Source organism: Macaca mulatta, chromosome 9 (assembly GCF_049350105.2).
Source record: "Macaca mulatta isolate MMU2019108-1 chromosome 9, T2T-MMU8v2.0, whole genome shotgun sequence".
In the NCBI taxonomy this organism is placed as follows: Eukaryota; Metazoa; Chordata; class Mammalia; order Primates; family Cercopithecidae; genus Macaca; species Macaca mulatta.
In genome coordinates this window covers 96800921-96810720 of record NC_133414.1, presented here as the reverse complement: position 1 = coordinate 96810720, position 9800 = coordinate 96800921, and positions in this window count along the sequence as shown.

Genomic DNA, 9800 nt, shown 5'->3' with positions numbered 1-9800 from the left:
TGCTTCATACCTATTTAAAGGAAATTGGTAAGTTTACATAACCTAAATTTAAAAATGGGTACTTTTGCTCCCAATTTTTATGTCATTATGAGCAATCCTTGCATGGCAGTACCTCCTAAGCTTCTAAAATGAATAAGAAATGCTTCTAAAGGGTGAGAATATTAAGTTTAAAGAAAGGTGAGGGAAGTTTCTGTGAAATTAATCTTATGTCAAGAACGTCCTTGGGAGGAAAAATGGAAAATCACTGCTGCTATCACCCTTCCAATTATAAAAAGAGGTTCATCATTTTGGAGTTAACTTGCTATGAAAAGAGTCTTAATTATCAGGTGTTTTGTATAACCTTTTTTTTTTTTTTTTTTTTTTTTTACAGAAAAATGTTTGTAACTTTGTGTGTTTTCCCTCTGAGATGGATGTGCTTTCTCTGCTAATTTTGGAGCCCTACTGGTTCCTTTTCATCATTCAAATAGGACACAGCAGAGAGTGGCTGTCAATAAAAGAGCAATTTGTCTTTTAAACAGAAAACACATTAACAGCTCCTTTGCTGCCATAGCTATTGATTGCAGCCTGAAGGGTTTGTCCCTCTTTTCAAGAGTCTTAAGATCATTGCTTCATATTGTTAGCAAGGTTAAATTCCACTCAATTCCTTTTGCATAACTCAAACCAATACACAAGATTGAAAGCTAAATTTTTTACTTCTTGATGTCGCATTTCATAGTTATTAAGAAATTACACATATAGAGAAACTTGAGTTATCTTTGTATGTTGTTATTGTAATGGGTTTTTTTGTTTGTTTATTTACAAAATTAGTTTTAAATTACAAACTCAATTTTAAAAGGGCCATTTTGGTATTGGCATATATTTTAAGAAAAGGTATAAGAGCTTCTGATTTGTGAATCAGTCAGACATAATAAGTGAGGTAATGCTGTGATAATGAACAATCTCTAGAACTTAGGGACTTAAAGTAGCAAAGGCTTATTTCTTGTTCACATAGCATGTCCATCCTAAGCTACCTGGGAGCTTCCTTCATGTCCTTCTTATTCCAGGATCAAGGACAATGTAATCATCATCTGAAACATTTCAAGTTGCAGGTCAGAGAAAAATAAAATGTAGTAGAGATAAAGTGGTTCTTAAGGCTTTCTTCTGGTAGTGATACACAACACTCCTGCTCACATCTTCATGGGCCAAAGAGTCACATGGCTATGCCAAAATTCAGGTGCATACAAAATGTTTAATTCTGCCATGTGCTCAGGAGAAGAACCAAAATATTTGTTAATAGTCCTAAAGTCTACCACAGAAATCATATACACATTTTCATATATTTTAAGAATGTATATTTTTGGAGAATTTTGTGATTTAGAAAATTTTTTCTAGGTTCTTTATATTATCTCAATTTATGGCAGAAATATTTAGAATTTATCTAAAGAAGTCTAAATGCACATGGAGTGTAATAACGTTTTTGACAAGGTAGCATCTGTGTAATGTCCTGACAACCAGACCTTCCAATCTGTATGTCATTACCTTGTTATAGTTACTCATAAGGTTAATCTTCTTTTGACCACAATACTAATTCTTGAAGGTAAACTTTAACTTGGAACTTTAATGACCACACATAATTAATTGGGAGTCATTAAACATAGAGTCTACTATGGAACCATGCATAGTTTCTTGAATTAATTTGATATAATCCTCAAATAATAACACAAGACTAGTCTTGTTTAAAACTTCAAATCTTATAAATTCCAAATTGCAAATTCAAAATCCTCTCCTGACTGCAAATATTTCAGCGCTGTTACATAACTGTTCTCTGGGTATTATTGTATTATACAGTTGTTAAATTAAGTTTAGCCTAAAGCTCCCTCCTTGCATATTTTAAGTTTAGCATAAAGGCTTCTTTCTCCCTAGGTAGTGAACCACAAACTAACTGGATGTGTAAACAGACTGTAATCTACTCTTGTGCCAATCACTGAAGTTCAGCCAATCAAGGATCGACAACTGTTCAAACCATGTTCAAATAAGGCAAACAAACGCTGAACTATAACTGACCCAGCTGTCTCTATACCTCAGTTCTGCCTCAGTTCTGGCTTCTGTATATCACTTTCCTTTTTCTGGTTATAAATCTTCCTCCACACAGCTGACCAAGCTGGAATCTTTGAATCTGCTGTGATTCTGGGGCCTGCCCAATTCACAAATCATTCTTTACTCAATTAAACTCTGTTGGATTTAATTTTTCTAGAGATTTTCTTTTAACATAATTTTCCTAAAATTGATGCTGTTTTCCTATTGAGAAAGGTTTTAAATCTAGTTCATTGGTTCTTGAATTTGGTTGAACGTTAAAATATCCAAAGAAACTTACTAAACCTTTTTTATGGGTTTGTAGCTCAGGAAATGCCAAATGAGGGGATTTGGGAAGAAGCCTGAAATGTGTGTTACTCTGGAGATGATAACAAAATAATATCTTCCACTAAATATGTCAAATATTTTTGTAGATATAATGTACTAATTATTGGGTGGTCACTCTTGTAAATAGAGAAAATGAAGTTCAGTCAGGTGGCAAGCATGGAGATTAGGAAAGTCAGAGTGAGACAGAGGTTATCCTTTGTTTTTACTAATAGTGTGATTTTGGACAAATTAGAGTTTTTTCTTTAAAGGTACATGACAGAAGTAAATAATATATGTAATATATTTCTTGGCACACAGACTTTAAACAATATTGGCTTATATTGTGATTGTTCTTTTGGCTTAGTATTGTTTTTGCAACTTTTGATCCTGATATTATCTTAATTGAGCTTTATGTAAGGTTGACATTAAATTGAAGTTTCATAAATAGTAAAAGAAAGATGTCAGAATTATGAGTTCTTTTTCTTTTCTTTTTAAAAAATGTTCCAGGATACAAGAACCCTTTGGCTTCGGGGTTAATGCTAATTAAAATGAACTTTTTGGAAAGTCATTTTTCAGGTTATTTTGACATTATATTTCAAAATAGTTTGAGAATTTTAGGGTGAAAATCTTCTAATATTGCTCCGTTAAAAATATTTTCTATTTAATGTTTACAATTATGTTTTTTTATGCTTTGTTTTGTTTTGTTGTTTTGAGGTAGAGTCCCGCTCTGTCGTCTAGGCTGGAGTTTAGTGGCACGATCTCAAGTCACTGCAGCCTCTGCCTCCCGGGTTCAAGTGATTCTCCTGCTTCAGCCTCCCGAGTAGCTGGGATTAGGGCACAGACCACCATGCCCAGCTAATTTTTGTGTGTCTACTTTTAGTAGAGATGGGGTTTTGCCATGTTGGTCAAGCTGGTCTCGAACTCCTGACCTCAGGTGATCCACCAGTGTGGACCTCCCAAAGTGCTGAGATTGCAGGCATGAGCCACAGCACCTGGCCAAAGGTGGCATTTTAAAAATCTTTTTTATTGTACATATTTAAAGTATAAAACATGATTTTTTAATATACATGTACTTAATGTAATGATTATTGTAGTAAAGCAAACTAACATTTTCATACCTTATATGGATACCATTTTGTATGCTCATGGTAAAATAACCTGAAATCTACTGTCTTAGCAAATTTTCAGTATATATTACAGCATCATTAACGACAGTAATCATTCTGCACATTAGCCTTTTTCATCCTGTATAACTCCAACTTTGTAACTGTAGGGGGGAAGATAATTTCCTTTCCTTCCTTCTGAAGGGTTGATAATTTGAGTCTATAAAACAAACTGATAATAGATTAGCAGAAAAAACACACACAAATTTATTATGTGCACAAGAGTCATGCAAAATATGAAAACTTAATGAAAGTGCCAGATGGCTCAAGTTTTTATACTATCCTTAGGTCACAGAAAGAATAGGGGCTTGAAGCACTGCAGGACAGTTTATGGGAGGGAGAGAAGGAAAGGCATGGAGCAAAGATGGTCTTGTTACACAGATGAAACTTCACGGGTAGCAGCTCTCAAAGAGTATGTGGTTGCCTATGATACATTTTCACTGTCAGACCCTTAGTCTCCTTTTCCTGTGAGATAATTATCCCAAGATCTAAGGAGCGTGCCGATCCAAGTGCGTGCTGATTGGCCCATGGGTGGCCATGGGTGGGCCCAGAAAAAGCACCATAATTTCTCACTCCAGGTCACAGATTTCACCCAGAACTAGCAGTCATAAAAGGCCTCTTTGCCTCTGCTGTTTATTTCACTTTACTAACATAGATTTCCTCTGCAGATGCAAATCTCCTCCACAAAAAGACAAACTTTCAGCTATTCTTGTGTTTGCAACCCCTTTGAATAGCCATCTTGAAATATGCTAAGACATATACTTTGGGGCAAAATATTTTGTATTTTCTTCATAATTGTGCATTTTTTAATGTTAAGGTAATTTATGCATTCCCTCATGGAGTTTATAAATGGGATGAGACAGTTGTAGAAGCTTGATGGTGTTTTATCAAATGTATTAAAAATGTACATGATTTAAAAAATATCTCTTGATAGATGGGGGAGAACAAATAAGTCTGTTTTTTGTCATTAGAAATGACATTCTTTAGGCTGGGCATGGTGACTCACCCTGTAAATCCAGCATTTTGGGAGGTCAAGGTGGGCAGATCACTTGTGCCTAGGAATTCAAGACCAGCCTGGGCAAAACGGCAAAACCTTGTCTCTACAAAAAAAATACAAAAATAGCCAGGTGTGGTGGTGTGCCCCTGTAGTCCCAGCTACTCAAGAGACTGAGGTGGGAGAATCGTCTGCGTCTGGGAAGTTGAGGCTGCAGTGAGCCATGGTTATGCCACTGCCATCCAGCCTGAGTGTCAGAGTCAGACCTTGTCATAACATAACATAACATAACATAACATAACATAACATAACATAACGTAACATAACATTATTTAGATAAGCTTCTTCAGACACTCATTTTACAGCTCAAGAAATGGAGGCCTAGGGCATTTAAGTCACTTGCCTAAACAAGAAAAGGTAAAGAAAATGGAAGGTAATGGGAGCATAATGTCTAAGTCACTGAAAATCAGGCATTTTTCTCAAATACTGATAGATTGGCTATAAAATAAACAAAAATATTTCACCCCCAAATATTGTCATGAGATCCTTGAGGTATCGCTTTGCCAGCCCAAAACCTCTGACCCTTGGCATCTTCTGCATGAGTATTGCTCGCACCCATTGGACTTGTTCCGCCCACTCGGCCTCGCAGGCTGTGGTTGGCTTGTGCTACTGGCCTGGATCCCATGCCTCCCAATGGCAAGCCAGGCACAGAGCAGTGAGGGGTGTGTGCACAAGCGCTGGGTCCAGCCACTGTGCAAAGCCAGGTGTGCCAGCTGCAACAGGGTGGGCAGTTCCAGGCACCCGCACAGCCGCTGACAGAGGCTGCAACTGGACAGATGTACTACACAAGACTTCCGTTGTGGGTACCCTCGTCTGGATGAGGGGAATGTGGTGGTGCCTGGAAGCTTGGAGATGCCAGGAACCACAGAGCCCCAAAGAAGGCATCACAGCCCTGTCTTGGGGAGCCCCTACGTCTGGGCTCCCTGAAGGGCAGCAGCTCTTCTCACCTTCTCATTGCCCACAGTGTGTTGGGCCAGGGGGTGGAGGGCAAAGTTTCCATCCTGTTTGTGTTACAGCCCTTTCAGTTGTGCCATTCAGCAGGTCCCATGTTCTTGTCCCGCATCCAGGAAGAATGAGGTACGCAGACAAACTGGAGAGTAAGGTGGAGAGAAGCTTCACTGAGCGACAAAACAGCTCTCAGGAGACTCAAAATGGGTACCACAGGCAGGTCATCCCAGCGAGTATCCAGCTCTCAGCAGAGGAGACTGACAGTGGGTAGCTTCTTTCTGTAGGCAGATTGTCCTGATGAGTCAGGGAGACCCTACATGGGTAGCTCCTCCCTGCTGTTGGTAGTCCTGGTGAGTCAAAGAGACCTTAAGTGGGTAGTTCCTTCCCGCATCTGGTGGTCCTGACGTCTGTCTGAGTCTGACTCAGTCTGTTCTTTTTATGGGCTCAGAAGGGAGAAAGTGCATGCTGATTGGTCCATGGGTGTCCATGGGTGGGCCCAGAAAAAGCACCATAATTTCTCACTCCAGGTCACAGATTTCACCCAGAACTAGCAGTCCAGCCCACAGGCTTCAGGCTGGCCCTGGCTTGAAGGTGGGGTTTCACCAGGGACCCACTCCTTTCCACCCAGGAACCTGTCTGCCTCCAGCTATAGACATGCCATCCATAGCACCCAGGCTGTTTGCACCAAGGGGCACCTGCAGCCCCATGCAGAGCTGCCCTTAGTTCCCCCAGACCTCCCTCCCACACTTGTCAGTTCCCAAAGTCCTGTGGGGACCCAGGTGCAAGGGCGGCTGCTGTCTCAGCACTGCCCTGAGCATGTACACACCCAGCTGGTTTGCAACAGTGCTCAGACTTGGCCACAACTTTGCTCCAAAATCAAAGTGGGCACTGGGAGCAGGGAGAGGCCAGGAAGTGGGGGCAGGCATTTTGAGCCTGCAGGGGCTGCGGGGCTTCCTGGGCCCCAGAAAACAGGGATGCATCTAGAGACATGGCTGGGTGGTTGTAGCTGGCATGGGAGCACGGGGCTCATGCCCTGCCAACTTGGTAGGGGGCAGGGCTCCTGCCTGTTCCTGGCTCCCTGTGGCCTCAGAGCACACAACCCGTCCACAGCTCACCAGCTGCAGCCAGGCTCTTCACAGCAGCTCCTCCAGATAGGCTGCTGCTGCCATCAGTATGGCTGAACTAAACAAGCAACTTCAGGTCTCTCTGATTACTTCCCCCTCTCTTAACCCTTTATCTCAAAGCACAGAATGAGGCTGTTCTCTTAAGTTCCCTTTTCTATCTGGAAATCCCCCAAAACAAACACAATTGCCTTCCTTGTCCTCTCTGAAATCTCATTATCTATCTGAGAAAGAAGACTGAGGAATGCAACCACACCTGGATGGACCTTTTACAAGATACTGCCTGCCTCTCAGGCTCATTCAAATTTCAAAGAGAATCATTTACAAATTAATTTCTGTACCCTGGGCCTACTCATTGTCCCTAACAATCATTCACTGCCCCTCAAATAATTGTCTACATTCACCATCTTCCATCCCCTATTAAAAAGGTTATATAAGCTTTTATACTCCATTTGCTTATTGGGTAATCGTTATTTTATCCTGTGATTCTCCCCATGCAATGCACATTCAAATAAATTTTGTATGCCTTTTCTCCTATTAATTTGCCTTCTGTCAACTGGTTTTCAGCAAAACTGCAGAGAGGACATGGATATTTTTCCTTGGCCCCTACCAGTAACTTGCTAAAATTCATTTTATCAGGAAGAATTTTAATATATGCAAATGAACTCATCAATAATTATGTTTTTTCACTAGTGCAAATATGATTGTTTACTATATAATATAGCTGCAATAGCATACTCATCTGAAATAAAATCTTTAGCATGTTGAAATAGCATACAACAATACTATAAAGTTAAATAATTTAATTTTCGTTAAGTGCAAGAGCTTGAGGAAAACAGGCTTAATTGGAAATTATGGAAATTTTCTAAGATTTTGAAGAGATTGGGTGGTGAAAGATGCTGGCTTTCCTTTTAGCTGTCACTTCAAAATATATAGCTTTCTAGTACCTATCCACAGATGCAGTACTAGATCTAACACTAAGAAGCCACAATTAAAGTCACAAAATGAACCAAAAGACGCTAGAAATGGACTGAGAGAGAAAGCTGAAATAGGGCAGAGAGAGGAGGAAAACAGAGGCAGGAGATTGATTTCCTGATGAAGTTGATGAGAGTTAGGAAACAGCAGGCAAGCCTTAAAGTAGGTGTATGTCTGTGTGAGAAGCGTTGATGAAAAAAGCAACTTTGTAAAATATTTAAAGAGGTTTATTCTGAGCCGAATGTGAGTGACCATGGCCCGAGGTAGTCTCAAGAACTCCTGACACCATGTGCCCAAAGTGGCTGGCTTACAGCTTGGTTTTATACATTTTAGAGAGATGCAATTCACCAATCAATACATGTGAGGTGTATATTGGTTCCGTCCAGAAAGGTGGGACAACTCAAAGCACAGGTGCTGAGGTGCTTACAGGTCATAAGTAGATTCAAAGATTTCCTGACGTACAATGGGTTGAGAGTTAAATTATTACCTAAAGACCTGTACTCAATAGAAGGGAGTGTCTGTCAAAAGATTAGGTGTTGTGGAGATCAAGGTTCTTATTACATAGATGAAGTCTCATAGAGGACCAACCTTAGAGACAATAGATGGTCTATTTAGACCTTTAAAAGGTGTCATACTCTCAGTTAATCTCTTCACAGTTGGGAGGGCCTGGAAAGGAAGGGATCTATTTATGTTAATATAGATTCTTTACAGATGCATATTTCCCTCCACAGAAGACAGTTTTGTAGGACCATTTCAAAATATGACAAATAAGCATATTTTGAGGTAAAATATTTTGATTTCCTTCTTTATCTGTCATGTGATGTTAGACTAGAGTCAGGCAGGAATTTGATATCTTATTGATACAAAGAGTCTGTTTTGACAGTCTTAAGATCTCTGTTTTAATGTTAATGCTGATCAGTTCACCTGAATTCCAAAAGGAAGCGAGTAGCATGAAGCATGTCTGACCCTCTCTTTTCTGTCATGGCCTGACCTACCTTTTCAGGTTTCCTTGGGTTTGCTTGTCTCAGAGTGAGATCCATTCAGTCAGCTGAGGGGCTTAAAAATCTTATTTTTGATTTACAGAAATATTTCCAGAGACAGATCAATTAGTCATGAAAGATCAAAAGGGAGTTTATGAATAAGTAATTCAAAATAAAAGCTGTTGGAATTTTAAACTATTTTGAGCCTTAAAGGAATGGGATTATGGGACCTTAGTCATGTGACAAGCAGCTGTAACATAGGCAGCTGTAACCTTTGTTCCTCTGATTATAGATTAGTCTTTTGTTTATCTACATTGTTTTGCAAAATGTTGTAAAAGACTAAAGGGTGCCAGAGAAGACCCCCTTCCCTTTTTCACTGTTGTTTTTCATTATAGATTAACTTCCATTTGTTTCTTTTATACAAAGGCCTCAAAACTATCACATCATATTGTCTATGATGGAATGTTAAATATAGTCTTAAACTGGAAAAGGAAAAGAAAACAACTGTAACTAATTAAATTGCTGTAACTCATCAACCAGCCTTTTGTGAAAATGTTGTAATCCTGTCATTTCTTTGTGTTCTGCTGATATAAGCAAGACTGTAACTTGTCAGCTTTGGAGCACTTACCTTGTTTCTTTGGAGTCTGCGTTAGTCAAATGGCTATTCTCAGCTTTGCAATTGAATAAACTCTTTTAAACTGGATTCTGATTATTTTTATTATTTCAGGCTGAAAGGAAGAAGAAAAAATATCAGGCTAGATGAATTCTTATCCAAACTGACTTATAAGAAACAGTATCTGGGTATTGAAAGAGTGCAGTTGGAGAAAAATATGGATGGCTGTGAGTTGTGTGTGTATCTGGAGTTTTCCAGGGCAGGAGTTTATTTCTCAATGAACATATGTACAGGGGTTCAACGGTTCTGGTCTATCTTTTAGAATATAACTGATTAGTTATTTATTTTGTCCTAGAAATATCTACATATGTTTTAATCTTGGAAGAGACCTAAAATATTTTTAGTGATATACAAATATTTTTACTGCTAAAAGTACAAAAATCACACACTCTGACTTTCCTAAGGTGGCAAAATCTTTGGCATAGAACTAGGAATGCCCGCCAGGTCCCCTAACACACATCCAGAACACTCCTTTCATTCTGCTTTGCATCATATTGCTAGTCTGTA